Source organism: Pseudonaja textilis, chromosome 5 (genome assembly GCF_049901715.1).
Source record: "Pseudonaja textilis isolate UNSWEBS1 chromosome 5, rPseTex1.2, whole genome shotgun sequence".
NCBI lineage: Eukaryota > Metazoa > Chordata > Lepidosauria > Squamata > Elapidae > Pseudonaja > Pseudonaja textilis.
Genome location: NC_141994.1, coordinates 39,870,233 through 39,894,177, shown reverse-complemented (window position 1 = coordinate 39,894,177; position 23,945 = coordinate 39,870,233). Strand labels below are relative to the sequence as shown.

The 23,945-nt window shown below is 40.1% G+C and overlaps 1 protein-coding gene across 6 annotated transcripts in view; it reads left to right on the top strand.

Annotated features, from left to right (window-relative positions):
• Window positions 1-23,945, top strand: part of ATP2B1 (ATPase plasma membrane Ca2+ transporting 1) — an 85,587-nt gene that overhangs the window by 3,493 nt on the left and 58,149 nt on the right. Inside the window, exon 1 of one of the 6 annotated variants that reach the window (XM_087934537.1) lies at window positions 13,449-13,549. The exons of the other annotated variants lie outside the window; for them this stretch is intronic. The gene's annotated coding sequence lies outside the window, so the exon portion shown is untranslated. Of the gene's footprint in view, window positions 1-13,448; window positions 13,550-23,945 lie in introns of those variants that run through there. 6 annotated transcript variants of the gene reach the window in all.

The window sequence follows — 23,945 nt, the reverse complement described above, 5'->3', positions numbered from 1 at the left end:
AAAGGTTAAAAAGGTTCATGGGGACCTGATCTAGAATCATTTAAATGGAAGACCCTTTCTTATATAGATCTACTCCAAAGTATCAGTGTTTCGCTTTATCTGAGGCTTATGAAGGTGTTTGCACTATATGTCTATCATATCTACAGCAATACATATATTAAATCTGGACAGTTTAATTGATTTACTTTTTAAAAACACTAACATATGCATGAACTGTTTCTTTTCTGTAGGGTTCCATGTTTTATGATAAAACTTATTGGAAAAAAAATTAAAAATGAAAAGTGCTGAACAATACATCAAGTAACCAAAATATGAAGTTAGAATAGCAAGAATCATTGGAAAATTAATTTGCAGATGATTCCAGCAGTTTTATCTACATATTTTTGTGTTTTAGCATGATCATTCATTTTGAATTATTGAATTATTCTATATTGATACAAAAAAGGAACAGTTTAAATTAATTGAAATTTATTTAATTTTTTATTTTTTTAAATCATGCGTATCTATTGTCTGAAATGTATATATTTCCCTTCACAAATTTTTACTTGATAAACTTTTGGTGTGATATTGGAACTTGATATATGCAATATTTCATTTGAAGATTGCGTGAAGGACTATACCTGGAGACTTCCATGTCTTAGGAAACAAAATCAGTATGATGGAAATTGCAAAATGAATCTTGAAATGGTGTATTAATTAAAGTATATGTCATAGGCCCATTTGCATATATTATAATATGGGGAGTATATTTCCACTTTATTTTTCACTACCATTTTCAATTTTTTCCTTTAAGTAAAATTTATCTGTCTCTTTGCTATGTGAATATAAAATGAATTATCCTGTAGTGTGTTGTGGGCCAAATCCTTTCCAAAAATATTTAGGTGTCATATGGTCAACTGTTACATATTTTGTGCATTAGGATTAATCAAATTATATAGTTGATGGGGTTAAAAATACTGTTGAGTTTTTCCACAGTGCTAACAACTGCCTTAGTTCTTATCTGTCCTGTGATGATTTGGGGATTTGGGAAACAAATAATGGGAACAATGGTTTCCAGAGGGAGGTTTTTTTCACAAAGTAATTGTCTTAGAGGTTTGGCTAGCCACAAAACTGTTGGTGGGGAATCAAAGGAAGTTTCCTTGGGAATAGTGGTATCTACAGGAGCCTTTGCCTTTGTTCAGTGACAGAGACCTTTGTTGTATAGTTGTGCACAAAATGAGGAAATAATTGTTTCAGATCCAGAGTAAACTATCACTCTGGAGATTCTGCTGAAATGCTTTGTTTCAGGAACTGAAACCCAGAACTTTTTTTTTGTTGTTCCTTTTTTTGTACCCCCCCCCCCCAAAAAAAAAAAAAAGGAGGGAAGGGGAGGAGGCTTGGGTGAAGAGAGTAAGGTTAGTGATTATTCTTCTGTCCTCTTTATATTTCTCAGCACAGAATATCCCACTGGCCTGAGTACTCCTGTGCCACCCACTGATAATGTCTCAATGCAGCACAAGCCATTGATGCCTTTCTTCCCGTTTTTCCAGTTTCTCCCCTTAGCTGCCATTTTCAAGGGGCATTTTTCCACATGTTGCTTGGAGCCATATCTTCATAGAACAAAATAATTTTGTTCCATTGTGTGCGCGGATTGAAATCCTAAAGCTTACATGTTTTAGCTTGGGCACAGTCCTATTCCAAACCTGCTGTTCCCTACACCCAACATTTTATTTATTGTTATTTATATGACTGTCAGGCCTGTTAGATAAATTCCATATTTTTTATGTTAATTACACACAGATATTTGGTTTCCTGGGAACCATGAAAGTTTTTTATTCAAGGCTTTATTGTCAGACATCTGATTGTTACTTTTTTGTATTACTCTCTGGCCTAGTCTTCCATGATGCTATGCAATATAACATTGTAGTGCATCAGAGAGACCATGAACACTGAAAAGAAATGCAGGTTAGAGTTGTGAAGGCCAAGTAGATATGTGGGTAGTACTTCCCCACTTTCTCCTGAACTTGCACTTGCCTGGTATCTTTAGCCTTAACTCTTTTTCCTTTCTTTGGGCACCTTACCTTCCTCTTGTTGCTATTCATGCACACTTTAATGGCACTTCTTTTTAAATTCAAAAATACACAGAATCTTTTTATAATGAAATAAATTGTCATTCAGCATTTCCTGGTTAAGTTTTTTTTTTAATAAGTAGGTAAATGGCAAATTATAGGGCTATAGTAGTTGATTAGATGTCATATTAGGGGTTAATTTCTGTTGAACTGTTTCTGCCTCAGTTATTTAAGGAAGTAAAATAGTCACAGTAGCAAAATACCCGTTCTTGGGAAGCATATGTATTCTTCACTTTTTAAAAATTACTTCTTGTTTTCTATTATTTTTGTGTCATGTTATGTGAGGACTGACTTGGTTGTCATTGTCATTATTAAGATTGTTTTGATGCGTTTAAAACATTACTTTTAATTTTTATTTATGTAGCGTTTAAGCCACCAAAACTTGTTTTGATTGCAATGAGACAGTATTATAATACATATGTCATCTGTTTAGTTATGAAATACTTGGTACATCAGTCAGCTAGACAACTGATATCATTAAAACCAATAGTTTAATAGTTTTAACAGTTGATATGGACCCATGCCATATCATAGAAATATTTCTTCCTTGGTTGAATCATGACTATCAAAAGTCTCTCTGTATTCCTCATTTGCCTTCTTTGTTTTTCCTGTTTATAGTTATATTTCACACCAAACCCTAATTTCTTTAAACATGTTATTTTAAATTGACTGCAGTTGGTTGAATTCACAGAATATAGACATAATATAGTCTAAAATCAAGGAAGACATTCTTTACTAGAATGTGTGAATGCAAGTATTGCATTAGGGTTTCCCTTTCCATGAGGATTTCTGTCTACCTTCTATTCTTACTTTTCTTTGTATTCTGTATTACATTGTTTTTGCTTCTAAACAAAATTGCCTGTGCCATTTTTCCCTCTGGTTCTCTTTCATAGGTGGTTCTTTGTGCTGGCATCCATTAATTTGCTGTTTCTCTCAACTCATTATATATTCTCTTTTCAGGATTCCAAATGCTCCCTTACTGACTGACATATGTCTTCATCTTTGTGTATTTCTGTTCTTTCATTCTATTCTTATTTCTGAGGATCATTTATGAACATGGAGATACACATTGCCACTTACAGTACTGATATTTGTATCTTAAATCACAGTTGATAGGTTACAAGATAGGAACTCCCAGTTTATTTTCAGATATTGCTTAGCTTATTGTTGTATAGAAATGAGGTCTTTTTCATTGTCTCTCAACTTCCAGAGCTCGTAACAAATGAGGGAATTGACAATAGAGCTATCACTGTGAAATGGAGACTCAGAATAAAGTAAAATGGGTCCAGGCTACTTGAGGAACTCTCTCATCCCACTGGGATTGGCCTGCCCCCATCCTCTGTACCAGCAGAGGATGTATACTGCAGGGCCTATCCACCTGATTATTCCAGCTGGTGGGATCCAGGAGCAGGGCCTTCTTTTCCATTGCACCTGGCCGTGGAACATCTTGCCCCCTTCCAGTGTGAGATCAGCCCCAACCCTCCTGCCTTTCTGGAAGAGCCTAAAGACCTGGCTTTGTCAATTAGCTTGGTGCCCCAAAGGAGAGTATCACAGTAGAGGTGGTTGACTGAATAACAATGGATCCCCCTCCCCACCCCCATTTTGTTCCCACCATCATCACCTTTTAATTGGGCTGTGGTCTGGATTTTTTATTTTATGTTTTCAGTTTATACAGTGTTTATCTTTTATGATTGTAAGTCATCCAGGATTACCTTGAGGAAAGTTGAATGGCCAATAAATTTTATAAGTAAATAAAAAGGGATTGGTAGTAGTACCTACACAACTTTTAAAAGGGCTGTGTAGTCTGGTTTACAAATAAAAGTAAAAACAGTGGTTTTGAAGTCACCATTCCCTGGGGCCGTAATTTGCTTTGGCGCTTATTTTTTTGCATGCCTTCAGTTTAGTCTTAATTTCTGATGATTGCTTACATAAGTCCTTGCAGTTTCTTTGACACGATTTTGGGAGGTCTTTCACCAGTTATTTTACTAGGGCTGAGAGAAAGTGACAAGTCCAAAGTTACCTATCTGGCTGTGTTGATTAGAATTTAGTTTCCCCGTTTCTAGTCCATTGCTTTTAACCTTTATACCAATCTGGCTGTCTCAGATACCTTATTGATTATTAATTTAAAATACTTATATCCTGTTTTTGAGTATGAAATAGAAAGATCCTCAGAATAATTGAAGCAGGCATACCAACTAATGAAAAATAAGGCAATGCTTGCATTTAAGTTTACACAGGATGCAAAAAGGGAAAGAGATGGCAAAGAAGAGGGAAAGAAGAATCATTAGCTCTTAATGTTTCATAGTTCTTACAATGGTCAATTGTGATGCAAATTGGCTGCTTAGAATGTCCCTAATGACGCTGGCTGACAATTTCAGTGCACATGGCCCTTTGGTTTCCCTTCCTAGTACAATTAGTTCCAGTTTCCCCTGTGAGTTGAAGCTTAGGTAATAATAACAGCAGCACCAAATTGCCTAGTCCCTGAACATGCCTATGTAGACATGCATGCATGTTTTGTTTTGAAACACCAGTTATATGTGAAAAACAAGAAAGAGTGGAATGATAGACTTCATTGTTTCTGGCTAACTTTCTTATGTGCTACATTTTATACGAGCATTTAAATATGTCATTGAGGTGTAGATCCTTACTTAAAATAAAATGAACTTCACTATAAGCATACCTGATGTTAAATGTTTTCACTTAGAATTAAATAATTTTTGTTATTTATGTGTAATAGACACATAGAGGTTGAACTGTTTTTCCAAGATAGTTGAAGCACTACATGGCACATGACTTACAAAGTGAGTTCAAAAACTAGTGTTCACTCAAGTGCATTCTATAAACATATATTAAGCAGGTATTCTTGTAAGAATTATTATAACTATACCTGCATTTACAATCACAATTCGGCCCAGGATCTTGGTCGTTGAGCAAAGCGGACATTAAGCAACTACAATACTGACTCTCCCAGTTGTGATCATTAAGTGGAATGCTAGGCAAGGGACACAGGCCTCCCAGGCATTGTGGGAGGCCTAGACCCTCTCCCACCCAAGAGAACGATTGTGAGAGCAGTTGAGTGTGTTCACTTTTGGGGGGGGGGCAAATTTGAAGTCCAAATCCCTACAGGATTTTCCCTCCTTCATGGAGGGGAAGGGAAATCCCTCAATGGATTGGGAGAACGGGCCTCCAATCCAACATGCCCTTTGCTTGCAACCTTCCCTGTCAGCTTCCCCATGGACTTTTTATGAAAGCTGCGAGAGAAGATTGCAGATGGCAATCAATTATAAATCACTTGATTGTGAGTCTGGCGGCATACAAATTTAATAAATCAATACATTTTAAAAAATACAAAGAAATTACCAAACACCTGAAATGTGATTATGCAAGGGGAGGCTGGTGTAACATTTTACAATTGCTGGAAGTGCTTTATGGACCATAGAGCATTCTTTCCAAGGCCATTAATGCTGCAAATGATAATTAAATGACCTGTTATAAGTTAAGGACTTCCTGCATGTCCTCTTTTTAACCCTCCTTTCCAAGGACTCAGCTGATTTAACTGACCTAGCTACTAGTGCAACCTAGTAGTTCAGCCAAAGATTTTTTTAAAACAAGGATTTCTAAACAAATAGGCTGTGGCAGTGGTTGGGAAATTCATGGCTTTAAAAAGCAGAACTGATTTATGAGACTCCTAGATCTAAGATAATAGAAGAACTTTAAGCATTAAGAGAAACATTTTTGTGACCTTGGTAGATAAGTTGATCTTTCTCCCCCTTCTGATAGCTTTTCAGGTAAACAATGAATGTATCTGCACTCTACCTATTGTTCGACTCAGTAGGCTTTAAGTTTAAGGGAACAAGCTGATTCATTTGAATCTGAGATTGATATCCTGAAGAGGCAAAGGGTCTGGTAAGTAAGGCCTTCAGAAACGGATGACAACGAGAAAAATAAAATAATTTCTTAGAAAGAGTTCCTTATTTTGGAACTGTTAATGTCTTGTGTCAATGACAGAGACAGAACAGTAACATTAGTCTTTAGGCAGCATATTGAATTTTGGATTGGGCCACTTGATTAATTACCTACTCAGTATAAACATTGAAAATGTCAAATATCACTTATAAAAATTAGTGGATAGTGTTCTAATGATGCATATTATCAGTGATATGGGAAATGAACTCAGTCAAGTCAAATTCAGGTTTGTCAGAAGTGAGGTCAGCTTTTTTAAAAAAATGCTACCATTCTGTGCACAAGCAGCTAGATGAATAACACTGAAGGTTTCATTATAAGATTGTTACAATTATTCAGGAAGGAATTAAATATTGTAGGTGTTAGAACATTATTTTAGAACAAACTGGGCTTCTGCAAAGGACCATCTGTCATAAAGAAAAATAAAACCATATAGCTACTTTTTCTTAAAAACAGGAAAGTAATTGGGCATTTTTTCAATTAAATCCTGAAGAATAGCTAACAGAAACTAGAGATGGTTTTGATTTGTGTTGAATCATATCTACATGATAGTAAACATGTTTTTATCCTCATCTAGACATCTTCTAATAGGGACAAAGTAAAATTAAAACATATAGTATACTAAACCATGATTGTTTCATGTTAAAAAGGTAAAGGTTCACAAGAGTAAACACTCTTGTTAGGAATGTTTGGAGAGAATGTTAGAAGCTTCTGAATTAAATTAAAGAATTGTAGTGCTCAACTCTGAAGAAGAAAATAAATATATTGGGCATAAAAGGTATCTGATAAATGAGGAAAACATTAAATATAGTTCTTGATAAAAATAGTATATGGACAGAAAATGGTATATCGACATGTAAGTCAAAAGCAGTGTGGATCTTTAAGCCTATGCAAAATAAATGGGATCTCTGCAGGTTTGAAGTGAAGGACTGAAGTTATGTTCTCTACCTTGTAAGTTTCAAGATAGGGCAATCCACTAGACGGGGCGTTGGTTCTTACCTGATACGCTTCTTTTCGTAGAGCTGTTGAGAGTGTCCAGGTTGGGAGGAGCTCCAGTCTCGGCTCTTCCAGGCTGAGCTTGAAAATTGAGGAACGCCCCCTCACCGTCACATGGTCCTCGGGCACTCCCCAGGTTTTTGCACAGACGAGAAGGAAAGTCCTGTTCTCATCACACTCAGGAAAAAAATATATTAGATTGCTCGGTCGAACAGCCAGGTTTCCCACCAGACGGCCTACGGGTGGGGCTGGACACTCTCAACAGCTCTACGAAAAGAAGCGTATCAGGTAAGAACCAACGCCCTTTTCCATAGAGCTGTCTCGAGTGTCCAGGTTGGGACATACCAAAGCTTGGCTAGTCCTGCAGGGTGGGGCCCCGTCTGGAATAGAATCTCTCCTGGAACCCTGATGACCCGCTGGAAGGCATGCCCAACAGGAGAAAACCCCTGGATGTTGGAATGTCTCAACAAGGGGCCTAAAGAGGAGGCGGAGCTATCCGGGAGGCAGTCCCGCCAAAGAGGCCAACAGGTGTGCACTGGGACCGGGATTCAAGAAACTGGGAAGATCGACCCGTGTTGGGAATTCCCCTGGGAGAACTCTGGGACAGAGAGAAGGAGGGGAGGCGCAGAGATCTGTGTGAGGCCCGGGAGCGCAAGAAGGGACCCGGCTAGCATTGAATGGGGGTAGATGTGTTGCCGACCAGTTGCCCAGGGCAGGGTGAGGAGGACAAGAGTGCTCCTGGGGTAGGAGCCTGTTGCAAGCAGGGGTTAAAGGTCGGAGTAGAGAAGGCCTTCTCGCACTCCTTCCTCTTTTTTTTTTTTTTTTTTTTTTAAGGACAAGCGCCTGAGGGCGACTGCATTATCGAGAATCGCACGGAACGAACCTCTCCCGGATCCCCGGGAGGGCTTCCTGGAAGAAGTACCTCCGGACCCATCCGGCTCCGCTCGTAGGGAGATCTATAGGGAGAGGATCGGTAGTATCTGGCAAAGGAGGAGGAGTGAGAAGAACCCTGGCGAGGAGAGGGGGAGCCTCTGAAGTCGGACCTCCTAGAGAGGGAAGGGAGGTGCTTGCGCTTGTTCCGGGTCTCGGCCAGGAATGGGTCGAGAACCGGTCCAAATAACTTCCCCCAGAGATGGGGCTGTTGCTAGCTTAGTCTTGTTTTTAACGTCCGCTTGCCAGTGGCGGAGCCAGAGTAGACGGCGGGCGGTAACCTGGGACGAAATGGCCCTGGTGGAGAACTTTGCCGCCTGGAAGGTGGCGTCTGCGAGCTCGGCCGCGGCCAGGATCTTGGCAATGTCCTGGTGCGCCCTGAGATTGGCTGTGGGGACATGCTGCTTGAGCTGCTGGAGCCACTTGATGGAAGACCTGGTGAAAACGCACGCGCAGTGGAAGCCCTGACTGCCCAAGCGTCAGAGAGGTGAGCGCGGCACAGGGCCAGTTCAGCTCGCTTGTCCTCGGGCTAGAGAGCATCGAGTGAGTCGCTGGGAGTAGAGCGGGAAACCAGGCCCACCACGGGCTCGCCCACGGGGAGGGGTCGAGCAAGGTGGAGAACTGCGGTTCCAGGTTAAAAACCGCTTGTCCTGGGCGTTGGGGGAGGGGGCCCCGAGGAGGCCAGCTGCCTAGAAACCATGTCTGAGAATATGGGCGGGACAGGGATCACCTCAGTTTCCGCCACGGGCTGAGAGAAGAGAGAGTCGGGAGGAACCCCTGCCGCCGCTGGGTTGGGTGGGGAGGGGGTTCAGGCCCGAGGTGGTCCTGGCTTTGAACAGGAGGGACCTAAATAGGTGCGGTTTAAAGAGCCCTAGAAACGCTGGCTGACCTGGAGGGAGGCCCTCGTCCTCCGACATGTCCCCTTCTAGGGGACCTGTTCCCGAAAAGAGTTCACTGCCTATGAGGGACCTCATGTCAAGGTCCTGCTCGTCCCCAAAGAGGGAAGGGTCCCGGGTTCTTGGGCCTCCATTCCCTCCAACTCCAAAGGTAAGGTTAAGTCCTCTTGGGGAGTTGCCTGACTATGCGAGGCCGCTGATCCTAGAGCCTCGGGGCCGCAGGGCCGAGGAGCCAGACCGGCCAGCTGCTGCATCTGTTGCGCTACCCTTTGCCGGATGGCCAGCTCCATAGCCTGCATTAGGTTTTCGGGTATTTCCGCCATGGGGAGAGACTCCTCCGGGCGCAGTTCTACAGCAGTGGTGGGCAAGGTGACCTCAGGGGCCTGTCCAGGCTGTGGGGAGAAGCAGAAGCAGGAGGGGAGGGGAGAGGAGGATGGGTGGAGGTTGATGGAACGGAAGGGTCCCGGGACACAGAGCTTGACTCCTGAGAGCGTCTGTCAATTTCCCTTTCGAGGGCCCTGTGTCGCCTGAGGGCATCCCTTTGGGAAGCTTTGGATGGTTCCTGTGCCTGTTTGCGCAGGTGGTGGATTTGGCCTTGGCCTTCAGAGAAGTGCCACGAGAGGTATTGTCGCCTGCCATCTGGAGAGGAGAGAAAAAGGAAAAAATTTTCTGGTTAATGCGAGGCGGTTAACGGGTCTGGGTACAGCCTAAGCAGAGGCTGGAACTCCCAGTGCTCGTGTTGCACCCCCTTTTTTGTCAAGGCCACAGAATTGTTCTGTAACGTGTTGGGAAGTAGGGGCCTAGCCCGGGCCAATCAGCCAGAATGAACGCTAAGCTGTCCCTGCCGGGCGAACCGGGAAGGGACATGGCAAGCAACTAACTCCTTAGTTGGGGGAGACTTAGGCAGAATTGCAAGGTATTTGAGCAGTCCCAGGATCTGCCCAGGAGTCAGGAAGCAATGCGGCCTACTGGTAGGCCTCTGAAAAAAACCAATGACCCTGGGGCCGCAGGCAGAAGGGAATAATGTAAGCTGAAACCAGGTCTGGATGCGGCCTACGGAGGCCGGGAATCCCAACGCACGCCCACGCCCCTTTTAGTAAAAAAAAAAAAAAAAAATTTTCTGTTTAAAATAGAGGTTTGGTACGAACCAGGGCCTAGCCCAGAGACCAATCAGCCAGAAAGGTGAACGCCAGGCAGCTACCCCTGCCGGACGGACCGGGAAGGGGTGAGGGGGGCAGAGCTGCTACTTCGCCTGCTGGGGAAAAAGGCTGCAGGGCCAACAGACCCTATTTCTGCAGGAGGCCTGTTGGTAGAATAAAAGACAGGCTGAGACAAGGGAATCCCAGGCTGCCTAATAGTCAGTTAAGGCTGCGGCCTGTAAAAGGGCCTCTAGTAATGGCGGACGGCCATGCGGCCACTCCCAAGATGGAGGCCGTTCCAGGACACACCCAAGATGGCGTCCATTCCAGGGCACACCAAGATGGCGGCCGTTCCAGGGCACACCCAAGATGGCGGCCGTTCCCAGGACACACCCAAGATGGCGGCCGTTCCAGGGCACACCCAAGATGGCGGCCGTTCCAGGGCACACCCAAGATGGCGGATGCCACAGGGGACCCAAGATGGAGGCCGCAAGTAACGGAGGCAGCCCCAGCGGCGGTAAACTCCCAGGGAAGATTAGAGCCCTTGGGAGAACCAGGAAGCGTACCCTGGGCTAGAAGGCGTTCGCTCGGGGGAACGCGGCTAAGGCGAGGAGAGGCAGGCAGAACGAAGCGGCCTCGCAAGGAGCGATTAGGGCGGCAAACAGGCTGGGGGAGCGCTCGAAGCGCTGCTTTCTCCCCTTAAAGAAACGGCTCGGATATTAAAAACACTCCTGGGGAGTTCAAACCTGAGTTCCTGCGCTGCCTGCCGGTGATCCACGTGAAAAGCGATGAGAGAAGAGGCCTAGAATGTTGAACGACCGGAGCAAGGGAAAAACAGCCTGTTAGCCACGAGGCTGAGCAAAAACTGGGGAGTGCCCGAGGACCATGTGACGGTGAGGCGTTCCTCAATTTTCAAGCTCAGCCTGGAAGAGCCGAGACTGGAGCTCCTCCCAACCTGGACACTCGAGACAGCTCTATGGAAAATGGCTGCTTTTCCTCAAGACAAGTAGCTTCTGTGCTTGTACAGAAGATCTAGAAAAAGACCACCCAGAGAAATGGATAAAGTGCCAAGGGTTTTCCATCTAGGAATAAACTACATGCCACTTAATGATACTATGTGAGTTGAATCGCTTTCACTTAGGATTGGGGCAATTCTGTAGAGATATTCTCTTTATTCCATGAGAGTATGAGTAAATTGTTATGATGACTTTGTATTTGAGAATGAAATTACATTATCCAAAGGAGAAATGGACATTATTTTTAGCTATTCTAAATTCATGGTTCATCTTATTTTTCTGAAACAAATATATGAAGTTTTTCCTTTGTTTCAAGAATTCTGTTATTTATCAGTTAAGGCAAGATACCAACCATAATGCTGTTATTTAGAATAAATTCTATTGCTATGGTTTGTCAGAAGTGAGGTCAGCTTTTTTTAAAAAAATGCTACCATTCTGTGCACAAGCAGCTAGATGAATAACACTGAAGGTTTCATTATAAGATTGTTACAATTATTCAGGAAGGAATTAAATATTGTAGGTGTTAGAACATTATTTTAGAACAAACTGGGCTTCTGCAAAGGACCATCTGTCATAAAGAAAAATAAAACCATATAGCTACTTTTTCTTAAAAACAGGAAAGTAATTGGGCATTTTTTCAATTAAATCCTGAAGGATAGCTAACAGAAACTAGAGATAGTTTTGATTTGTGTTGAATCATATCTACATGATAGTAAACATGTTTTTATCCTCATCTAGACATCTTCTAATAGGGACAAAGTAAAATTAAAACATATAGTATACTAAACCATGATTGTTTCATGTTAAAAAGGTAAAGGTTCACAAGAGTAAACACTCTTGTTAGGAATGTTTGGAGAGAATGTTAGAAGCTTCTGAATTAAATTAAAGAATCGTAGTGCTCAACTCTGAAGAAGAAAATAAATATATTGGGCATAAAAGGTATCTGATAAATGAGGAAAACATTAAATATAGTTCTTGATAAAAATAGTATATGGACAGAAAATGGTATATCGACATGTAAGTCAAAAGCAGTGTGGATCTTTAAGCCTATGCAAAATAAATGGGATCTCTGCAGGTTTGAAGTGAAGGACTGAAGTTATGTTCTCTACCTTGTAAGTTTCAAGATAGGGCAATCCACTAGACTGGCTGCTTTTCCTCAAGACAAGTAGCTTCTGTGCTTGTACAGAAGATCTAGAAAAAGGCCACCCAGAGAAATGGATAAAGTGCCAAGGGTTTTCCATCTAGGAATAAACTACATGCCACTTAATGATACTATGTGAGTTGAATCGCTTTCACTTAGGATTGGGGCAATTCTGTAGAGAAATTCTCTTTATTCCATGAGAGTATGAGTAAATTGTTATGATGACTTTGTATTTGAGAATGAAATTACATTATCCAAAGGAGAAATGGACATTATTTTTAGCTATTCTAAATTCATGGTTCATCTTATTTTTCTGAAACAAATATATGAAGTTTTTCCTTTGTTTCAAGAATTCTGTTATTTATCAGTTAAGGCAAGATACCAACCATAATGCTGTTATTTAGAATAAATTCTATTGCTATGAACATAATTTCATTAGTAGTTGAAGGAAAATGCCGAAAAAGTAAAGCTGAGAAGTAATTGACTGATACATAATACACTTGCTTTTTATTTCCTGCTTTGCAAGAAATAGATAAACAAGGGAAGCAGTTGGAGAAACTGAGGAGGGAAGCTTTCTTTGTTTTTTTCAGTTGCTGGCAGAGAGCAAAAGAGTGAAAAGATATATGGGATCTCAGCTGTTGTAGTCAGAAAAGAATTGAGTGCAGAGACAAGCTACCGCTTGTCTGGGTCACCCATTGCCTCTTTACTTCATAGCTACCGTGCATCAAGAAGCAAGTAAAATGAGATAAGAAACTATGCAGGAAAAGCTTTCTTTGCCCCTTGCAGCTGCTTGCAAAATAGTTTTTGAAGCAACAGAGGATACACAGAAGCAATGGCGGCTCTGACATCTCAGTAGAGGATAGTTTTAAGTTTGTGCCATATTGCTGACTACATATATATATATATATATATATATATATATATATATATGTAGATCTTTGGTTGTTGGGTTTTCTCCGCGTAAGATTTGAAGTATCTAGGCAGCGTTTCGATGAAGTCTCATTCATCATCTTCAGGCTTCAGGAATGAGACTTCATCAGAAACGTTGCCTAGATACTTCAAATCTTGCGAGGCTTTAACAACAACCAGATCTACATATAAATACCCTTGAGAACCTCAGAAAACAAATATATATATATATATATATATATATATATATATATATATATATATATATATATATATATATATATATATATATATATATATATATATTGTTACTGACTGGTTAAAAAACTGAAAGACTTTACTTTGCTTTAGAATTGTGCCCATGACGCTAACTACAAGAGCAGTGTTCCTGAAGACCTGATCCTCTCTCATGCCTTGGATTTACTGCCAAATATAAGTGCTTTTGAATACAGTAAGCGGGAGTGGTGTTCGTATTGGTGTGGAATATTGCATATCCTCCAAATGCTGCAGAAATACCCTTCTCAACATTATTGAGAAGTTCTTTACGTTTAGTAAAAGGACTGAAAGGAATGATTATTTTTGCTTCATACTTGGAAAGAATATCATCAGTGCCAAAGATTGGCAGCCTTTGGATATCACTGCACTATTTTTCAGTATACTTCAGCAAAGTATACTGAAGTAGATTATTATTCTCTGCATTTTTGTACATTTATTATTTGCATATTCTTCATCTTATTTGTTAGTTTGGAGTACATGAATTGGTATATGAACATGAATTTGCAAGAATAGAAACATATAGGTTGATTTAGTGAATAGTACTAAGATCAACTATTTTGAGTTCATTTTTTCATTTTTTCTTATCTCCTGCATGGAATTATTTTTGTTACTTTTTAATGTGCATTGCAAAGTGCTGTTGTGGCCAAAATCATGTTCATGTCCCCCTCTCAAAACCATAATATAATTGGTATGTGTGTATATTTGTTGTATAAGTAGTCCTTAACCTATAACCATTTGGTCAGTGAGCATTCCAAGTTACTACAACCAATCCTGGGAGTACTGGCTGTCCCAGTACCCCCATGATCATGTGATTTGATCCGGGTGCTTGATAACCAATTTACATTTGCACCCAGTTGCCAAGCATGCCACAGCTATGTGCTTGCCATTTGCAAAGTTCCCTTCTGGCTTCCCTAGAAAGTCAGTGCAGAAGCTGACAGGGAAGGTCTCAATCACTTGTGATCCTTCCCCGGCACCTTTGCTTGTGCCACATCCACCACTTGCTCATCCCCATGCATACCCTCTGACCACACTGTACTTCTACGTACAATCTGTCCCTTCCCCTGTGGTGCCTCTCACGCACCTTCCCAAATCCTTATTGTGGTTCTTGTATATCCCTTCCTTGACTCACACCTCCTTGATCCACAGTGTGCCTTTCATGCAGCTTTCTCAACCCTCCTCACACTTTCCCTTGCATTCTTACCTACCAAACCTGTACATCCTCTTGCTCTCTCCCTATCTGGGAGCAGCAACTTACCTTCTTGCACACTGGAAACTTCCTGCTGGATTCCTCACTAACTTTGTGGTTGTGGTAAGTCAGCAGGAAGTTGCTTTACTTAATGACTAGGATTCAGTTAACAATGTTAACCAGGACCACAGGGATTGCCATCACTAAGCAATGTGGTTGTGCTTTGCAACCACATCACTTAATAATGGAAATTGTGTTCTCAATTGTGCTAAATTGAGGGCTGCCTGTATTATTTTTTAAAAAAGTGTGGTTTCATATTTTCCATTTCTCTGACTTGTGATGATGATATTATCTATTCATTCGTGTCTCATTTTGGGCATTTCTATGGGCCAGATCTCCATGTCTTCCAATCTTCTTTGAGTTGTCCTGTGCTCTGGCTTTGTCAGCTTTGAAGTGTCCAGTCACCCTGTTCTTTAATGGCCTGATTTCTGACTTGTATCTTATAAGACCCAGATTTTGCTTTAACTGAAGCATAATAAAAGATGTTAAAAGTTATTTCAGATAGTGAGCACTGCATTCTCACTGGCTTCCATAAGCTTTGTTTTTTCTAATGTGGTAAACCATTGCCTTGATATATTTGATAATGAATTTTCTTTTTTCCTAAGGTAATACGCATACAATAATGTAGAAGTGGCCTAATGTCAAATAAGTTGGTTTTGAGAATCTCAAATGTGTGATTAAAGACATCTTATTCAACTGCAATTTTTTTCAGATTAAATCTGCATAAATTTGGATGTGAAGAAAAATAAGTTTATTTTTAGCTGACATGTGTGAATGTTGCAGTTATCCAATTAAGAAATGTTTTTTAGTTCGTCTTGCAAATGAACAAATGACTGCTGCTAACTTTTTTTATTTGTAATTTGTATAAATGGCAATTTTGCAATGATTATGCTTGAATAAATAATACATTTAATCCATTTTATTAAGTGGAATATGCTAACTGGACAAATGAATTGTAATATACAAATCTGCTTAGATTTAATATTTGCTCCAGACATTAAGGACAGTAGGACAATTGGTAAAATTTACCAAAATACTTCATTTGAAATTCAGTATTGATCTTTCATTAATCACCTCCCCTGTGATCAGCATCAAAGCACCATTTTGAACCTTGCTTCATTGGGTACTCATAATGCTTGTTAATCAGATCATAAAGTAGTATTTGGGTGATGTTTACTCCAGTTAATTGTTGGTGTTTATTTTTGATCTTCCAAGATTTATCTAAAGTTGTAGCCTTTCCTACCAGTATTTGTTCATATAAATGGTCTGACCATCAAAATTTTGCCATGGGCTGGGCAGATATTCTTCTCCAGATTTATACTTCCACTACAAAATTGGCAGCAATTTGCTAGCATTCTTCCAGAATATTTCCCAGAATATTATGTGCTGAGTCCCCCACCCATATATATAACTTTACTTCCTAGACATAACAATCTTTGGAAGGACTCTCATTCTTCAATCAATTTCTGATAATCATACAGAATTCATTTCCATTTAAAAAGTTATTCATCCGTACATGTGACTCACAGAAAGGAGAAAATTGCATATTGATCTTTAACTGAGAGCCACTGTTAATAAAGATGTTGAACTAAAACTGATGAAACTCAGATTAAAATCCAAACTCATTCATGAAAGCTCAATAGGTAAATTGAAATATCATTATTACAGTCTTTGAGCAGCACTACAAGTGGGAGTGGGGTGGAGGGACACATATTTGCTACAGAAATTCCATCACCCCAGAAAAAACCCTGTCATAAAAGAAGAGAACAACACATATGCCAAAGCCTTGTGTAGTGGTATGACTTGGAAAAGGTATTTTGAAACCTGAGATGTAAATGAAGAGTTAACATCCATAAAAATAATGAATATAATGAGAGTAATTTATATGACTCTCAAATTTGGAAATAGTTGGGGAATGTAAAGTGTGTCTTGTATCATAGTAACGGAATCAAGAAGACATGGGCAGGTTCTCCCTGAAGCCACAATTTTTTGAGGGTAAGAAGTATCATGAAATCTACCCACCAACAATGCAGAAGGAATAAAACGAGCTCTACAGAAGCCCTGCTATGTGCTTACTTAGGATTAGTCTGAATAAATATGCAGGAGAGAGCTTGTGGCAGTCTAACATTTGGAAATAAAATTCAGAAACACTGACAAGATCATTCTGAAGTTCAGTGTGCCTAATTTATTCCTTAAATGCCTAATTGCCCTATATATTCATGAGAAAGCTTAGACTACATAATTTCTCCATACAATGAGATAGGTAGCTGTGAACAGCAGGTGATTTGAGCCAGTTACTCTCAGCTCAGCTTGCTGACATAATTATTGTTTTGAGGGGAAATTGGAGAAAGTAGTGCTAGATAATCTGACTTGACCTCCTGGAGGAAAGGAAATATAGAAATTATTATTTTTAATAAATTAGCATATAGTGCAAATATTTTACCCTACATCTTTAAAAAGTGAAACATTTTATGCTACTGTTATGCTAAACAATTGATAACAGCCTCTGAGCAAAAATATGATTAGTGAATGTTTGATAGAAAACATTATGTTTTTTAGAATACATTATGTTTTTTCATTTTTAGTGATCAAAAATAATATGAAAGAGTACTAGAAATTAAGATATTATTAGAAACTTTTTATTCAATTTGTGTACTTTCCTCATAAATAGGGACTCCAGGTTGTTAACCAGAATTATATACATAATATCATTAAAGCAATGCAAAAAGAAAAAAAGCTAAAAAAACATGGATTGTATTCCATCTCTAAACATTCTCCAAAAGAGCTCTGCTTTTATAAAAAAAAAAAACAACTATTAGTGATGAAATTAAATTAACTTATGTTGATATCTGCCTTGGAAATACCTAAACCAGTGGTGGCTAACCTTTTTGGGCTCCTGTGCAGAAAATTGCATGTGCGCTTGCGTGTGTGTGCTCGTGTGCCAGCACCCAAAGGCGATGCGCACCTCCCCCACACCCCCTGTGCATGAGCGCACGATTTCCCTCATGCCACCCTTTTACCTGCTGTTGTGGTTCGCTGGTAGCTGGTGCAGACGGTAGAGGTATCAGACAGTGAGGATGAAAGGTAACCAGTCAAGGAGTCTGGCGAGGACTTGGACAAGGGTCCTACATCCAATGCAGGGATGGGGCCAGGACCATCTGAGAGTGGAATGCCGCCTTCGGAACTTTCGGAGTCTGGCAGCAGCGAAGCAGAGGATCCTGGGGACACTGTTCCACATGCGCATGTGTGCAGGGCTGCTAGAAGGAGAGAGCAGCTGAAGCACCGAGTGACTCAGGAGTAAAAGCTGAAAGGTGATTTCCCCTCCCATCAGGGATAAAAGTCAGTCCTTGGTGACATACTCTTTGCAGGAAGCAAAGAAGTTCATTAGATTCTGATTCCTCATTGAAGCCTTGCGAACTCTGGTTTGTCTTTGCTGGAACTTTTGTCGGTATATATTCTAATTAAGTGAACTTCTGTTTCTTGGCAGCCTTCTACAACCCTGAAGGCGTGAGCTTATCTCAGAAAATTGTATCTAATGTGTTTTGGCTGAGAATGCAATGAATTCCTAGCATTGCATTAAAAAAAGGTTTGATTTTATACTCAGTTTATGTTTCCTTAATTTGTATGAAGCCTGGGTCAGAACACTTGCACTGTGCATGCGTGTTCCAGCTGATTTTTTGGTCCATTTGAAGCCTTTTTCAGCCTCGCAGAGGCTCGAAGGAAGCCTCTGCAGCCTTTGGAGGTTGAAAAATGGGCCTGAAAAATATTTCCAGTATTTCTGGAAATATAGGAAGTGACAAAATGGGCCCATTTTTCAGCTTCCAAAGGCTGTAGAGGCTTCCTTCGAGCCTCTGGGAGACCGAAAATCAGCCAGGAGGCACGCACATGTGCAGTGAGGTAAATTTGGCTGGGGCTCGTGTGCCCGCACAAATGGCTCTGTGCGCCACAGGTTTGCTATCACAGACCTTAAACTATGAAGCAAGCAACTTTTCAGTTTTTTAAGTTTTATTTGGATATAATTAAAGCAGAAGAATCTCTGCATGTTGGTTATCTTTTAAGGGCCATTTAAAAAATAGAAAATTAGACTCTTCCACTCACTTTTCCTAAGATGGGAAGCATATGCTGTTATAATTTTCTGCTTGACAGTAGTGCAGGAACATCTAGGCAGCAATGCCTTGCTTTTCACATCTTCCTAGTGTTCTCCCACAGGTTAGATCCACTTTTCTGATCCATTTTATAGAATGCCATTTTATGCAATCAAATATGGCAGTTGAGTCCAAATAGATTGTTTTCATGTCTCTATTAATTATGCCCTGCCATTTTTTCTTTAGTCTTATGCATGAGCATTTGTCATCAATATTAAAGTGGTAGGTGGTGTAGGGAGTGGTGAAGGGTGCTGCTTACTGAATGTGGTCGTAATACTATAGGTATTTTTCCTGCAGTTTGCTTCTTTACAATAGAACACAACAGAACACTTTATTTGGCCAAGTGTAATTAGACACATAAGGAATTTTATTGGTGTAATGAAGATCTACTGCCAAAATGTATTGCTGATATTGTCAAGAAGGGAAATGCCTAATGAAGCATGCATATCTTCATGGCATGCAAAGGATGCACAGATTTTTAGTAGTTGGTCAGCCCTTAGTGCCATGCAATTGCTACAGGATAGATCACAGGTCGCCAACCTTTTGGACCTCAGGGACCACCAAACTCATAATTTTAAATCCCAGGGACCGCTAATTGGTTCTGTGGGCATGGCCTAATTTGTGGGTGTGGCTTGGTGGTCATGTGACTGACTGGGCATGGCTTGTATGTAAATATTATAAATATATAAATATTGATTTTTTTTATTAAAAAGAGCAACTTTTACCCAAAATCAGGCAAAGCAGACAGGCAGATTGAGTTGCTCACAGAATCATTCAGTGATCTATCTATCTGTCATCGACTAGCTCAGTCTGTCACATAGAATTTGCTTGCCATGAGTGCAAGCAAAATAATAATAGAATATTATTATGCACTGAATAATAATGCACTGAATAATAGAACCTTCAGTCCTAAGGGTGGTTCGGCTGTGCTTAAAAGCAGAGCCGAAGATCTAAAGACTAGCTAGAAAGCAAAAAATCCAACCATTTCCTGCTTCCTAGCTAATCTAAATCGCCTGGCACAGCAGAATAGCTGTTGGTCGGAAAAAGGAAAAATAGCAATTTAGCAGGCAAGTTTTCCAGGTGGGTGGGCGGGGAGGGTTCCTGCGGGCCATGTGGGCTGCTCAGCCTTGTGTTTCTCCACAGCCTGGATTAATTGCTTTGGAGGGTGCTCTGGGGGTGAGATTTCTTTGCGGCGCACCAACATTTTCTCGTGGCCCACCAGTTGGCGACCACTGGGATAGACTATTATACGCTTTTGATTTTAGATGAATTGGCATCAGTGGTGGGCTACTGCCGTTTTGGACTGGCTTGCCCCTACTGGTAGTTCCGACCACCAACTGGGCCCACTCACTCACCCCAGTGCTATCCCGTCCTGTATATCTGGCTTGCTCACCTCTCCCACGCAGCCCAGCTGTTTTCCGCACCTCACCCGCTCTACTCAATGCAGCTGCCACACGTAGGAAATCCCAGTGTTTTTGCAGTTGTGCGCAAGTAAAAAGGGTGTGAGCGCACACACTCACATACATTTTCAGTTCTGCTCTAGGCAAACTGATTGTTACAATATGTGCAGCCCACCTCTGATTGGCATGTGTCTGTCACAGCACTCAGTGATCTCCTTCCACCACAGAGACGTTGCTGTTGCATGTACATTGTTCATCCACTGTCATTTGTGAATGGTATTCTAAGTAATGGAAATAGCTTTTTCACTAGATCTTTACTGTTGACTTGGATGTGGAGAAGCCTGAGCTAATCGGTAGATGCTTAGTCTTCTTGATATTGAGACACAAATCAAATAGGGTAAGACAATTTTTCCATCTTTGTTTCCCTGGTGGTAGTTGCAAGAAGGAAATTGTCAGTGTACAGCAAAACCCAGAGGGCACTATGATGCAGATCTCACAGCATCAACAGCAATGGCACAGAATCAATAGTAATAGTGCATACCAACTTTCACTATTGCAATGGCAATAGTGCATACCAACTTTCACAGGAAAGTTGTCAGAAAGACTGGTGACACATAATGCTTGGCTGCTGACATTAACATAAAGTATCTGGATCATTTTTATGAGTAGCTCAGGTACACCATGATCACGTAGAGTGTGTCGTTTCAGCTAATATTGCTCACAATCAAAAGCTTTTTTTAGGTTGAGGAAAACCATGTGTAATTATTTCTTTTCTTCATGCTTTTTCATGAACATGCAAGTTGCACAAATAGCATCAGTGGTACTCAAGCCTTTGACAAAACTGCTCTGGTTGATACTGATTTCAAAAATGTCATGGAAATGTTGATTGGGGATCTATTCAAAATTTTGATTTTGTGCAGTAGGAGGATTTGTTGGTTGTGGGAATGATGTGTTGAGTCAGCTTTGTTCTTGAAGAAGGGAATTATGGTTCTTGTGGCCCAGTTAGGAGGCATGTGGCCAGAGAATTGAAGAGTTTTCTTGACAGTCAACTGCTATGCCACAAAGTTCTTTCAACTTCTGAATGTCTGCTGGTAGATTGTCCAGGTCTGTTGCTTTTGAATTCTTCATGCTTCTGATAGATAACCTCTTCAGGTATAATGTGCAGGACTGGAGCAGAGTTTAGCTGAACCATCAAGAATTGGCAAGTATGGAAATTTGACATTAAATATTTTGCCAAAGTGCTGTTGCCAGTATTTCAGGATCTCCTGAAGTTGCTGTCAATTTTTTCCTTAGCACACATGTTCAATGCTTTACTGTCTTAGTGTACATGTTCACAAGTTTGATCATGTTCATTTATCTCATGTTCATTTATGTCCAGTTGTTCAAATAAGTCCTAGTAGCGATTGACTTTAGTCTTTGCAACAGCTTTCTTTGCCACTTTTCTTGCGGTGACGATCACAGATGCCAATTTTTGTATTGTCTTCTGCAAATATCAGTTCTTTCTAAACCAAGTTTTCCTGTATTTTCTGCTGCATGATAGTGTGGAAGTCACATTAGACAGCACAGAACTAATCTGGCTATTGTGGTTGCCACTGTTAGAGGTACCCAAGTGGCTGATGTACTTTTTGAAAAAAAAAATATTGGTGATGATAAGGTAATTTACTTTGGAAAGGTCCAGGATTTGCTGTCCATCATAATGCTGCCATGAGATTTGTAGCCTTCCTGCACATTCCAATGTGTCCGTTTAGGTAACTGCAGAGAAGCAGCAAGGCTTCTTGCTATACATGTAGCTATACAATTTTGTAGTCTCATCCAAAACTGTTGTTTTTCTTCATCACATCCAATTTGAGGGGTGAAGTCCAAGAAAACATGTAATTGACGGAGAGCAGCATCAATGACAGTTAACATAAGGTGATCAAAATGTCAATGGACATTAGCAACAAAGTTCAGTGCATCTATAATAGCTACACATTTTTGTTGGACATATGGTAGATTGTTTTGTATCTTTCACTGATGTCATTCTTGGTATTTCCAACACGTATCTTATATGCACACAATTAACATTTACCTTGTGTCACCTTAGTATTTCTGCAAGCTCACTGCTGCACACAGTCAGCAGACCATCCCTATATTTGATGTAGCAGTAATAAATCGTGATGTTTAAACTAGCTTCTTTAGTCAGTTCTATCCTTGAACTGATAGCTGTTGCCCATTTGTTGTGATGGTTAGGCAATGCCAACACAAATTGCTTCCAGGGAATGCCCTAGTATTATTTAAATTTTATCAACTGGTTTGCCACTGAAACCTGATGTTAGTTGGTCCTGTTCATTTTGATACCATCCTTGTGGGAAGTTTCCAGTAGCACTACAAGGAAGAATGGACCTTGTCACCGTTTAGGCAACAACATCCAACACCACATTTACTGTACTTGACTGTTGGGAGGGGTAGCTTTCTGGGTTATCTATCTAACAAATGATTCTTGGCTTGCATTTCAGTTTTAGAACTATGAGGGGATAAGTAATCAAACAATGGACCAAACTCTATTTAAATTGGGATGAAAACTGGTCACCCATATGTAATGTACCTATATATTTAATATAAATTAATGTATTGATCTCAGTTTAAGCATGTTAATTTTGGAAGCTTCAGATAATACTCATAGGATTTGTTTCATGAAGCAGAAATAAATTTAGAAATAAATTTTGAACCGTATAAAAATCTGAGTGTAGGATTTATAGCGTAACACATGCACAAAAGTTCTTTGATATCTGCAAATGAAAAATAATCTTCTAAATGCTTGTCATCACTTTAATTTTAATGATGAGATAAGTGTGTAAGAGAAAATCATTATATTGATGACAGGCACATATAAGAATGTAGTGGAAAAAGGATCCCATTAACACATGTTAGTCAGAATTTCTTTGTAGCTGTTCTTTAAGCATAAGGGGAAATGGGATTTCATTGTGTTCTACGAACTACTGTATATATTTTAGATTCCTGGTCAAACAGTATAGCACATCTATGGCATTCTTATGAGATCAAGCTTGTTATGTAAGATTATCTTCATCTAGAAGTCTGTAGTTAAAATAACACAAAAGTTTAGTATATTTTATGTGGTAAATTATTTTATTAGCATTTTTCTGTGGACTCAGTACTTACTACGTTGTCTTGAGCAAAAACCCGATGTTACAAGGTAGTTCACAGGAAAGTATGAAAATTAAATTCACTAAAATTGTATATGGTATTCCAACAGTTGTGCCATAAATAAGGAATTTATCGATGTTTGATTTTTTTTTCCCTTTCAGACCCTTTCCTAATGATTCCTAGCATGAGATATACAGTACTTTTTCCACAGCTGCTCCATGTTGAGGTGGTGGTTAATTGAATATCTACTGTGACTCCGACATCTCTTTCCTGGTTAATTCCAGGTAGCCGAAACCCCATTAGTGTACATACCAAGTTAAAAGTTGTTTTTGTTTTTTTGTTCTTCTGCTAGTATGCATTCTCTAAACATATTCGCATTGTATGCCATTAGATTGAGCATCAGTTTTAAACATATTGTCCTGGAGCTTTTCACAATTATTTGGTTTTTATGACACTGAATAGTTCAGTATCCACAAATTTGGCCAGCTTACTGCTCCCACTTCATGTTAAGATCATACATAAGCAAACTAATAGATTTTTGAGGGACTCCACCTCCTTTTTTTAATCAATTACTAATTCAGGCTTCTTATCCCATGACTACTAAACTAACTTAATTTGTGATGAAAAACTTTATCA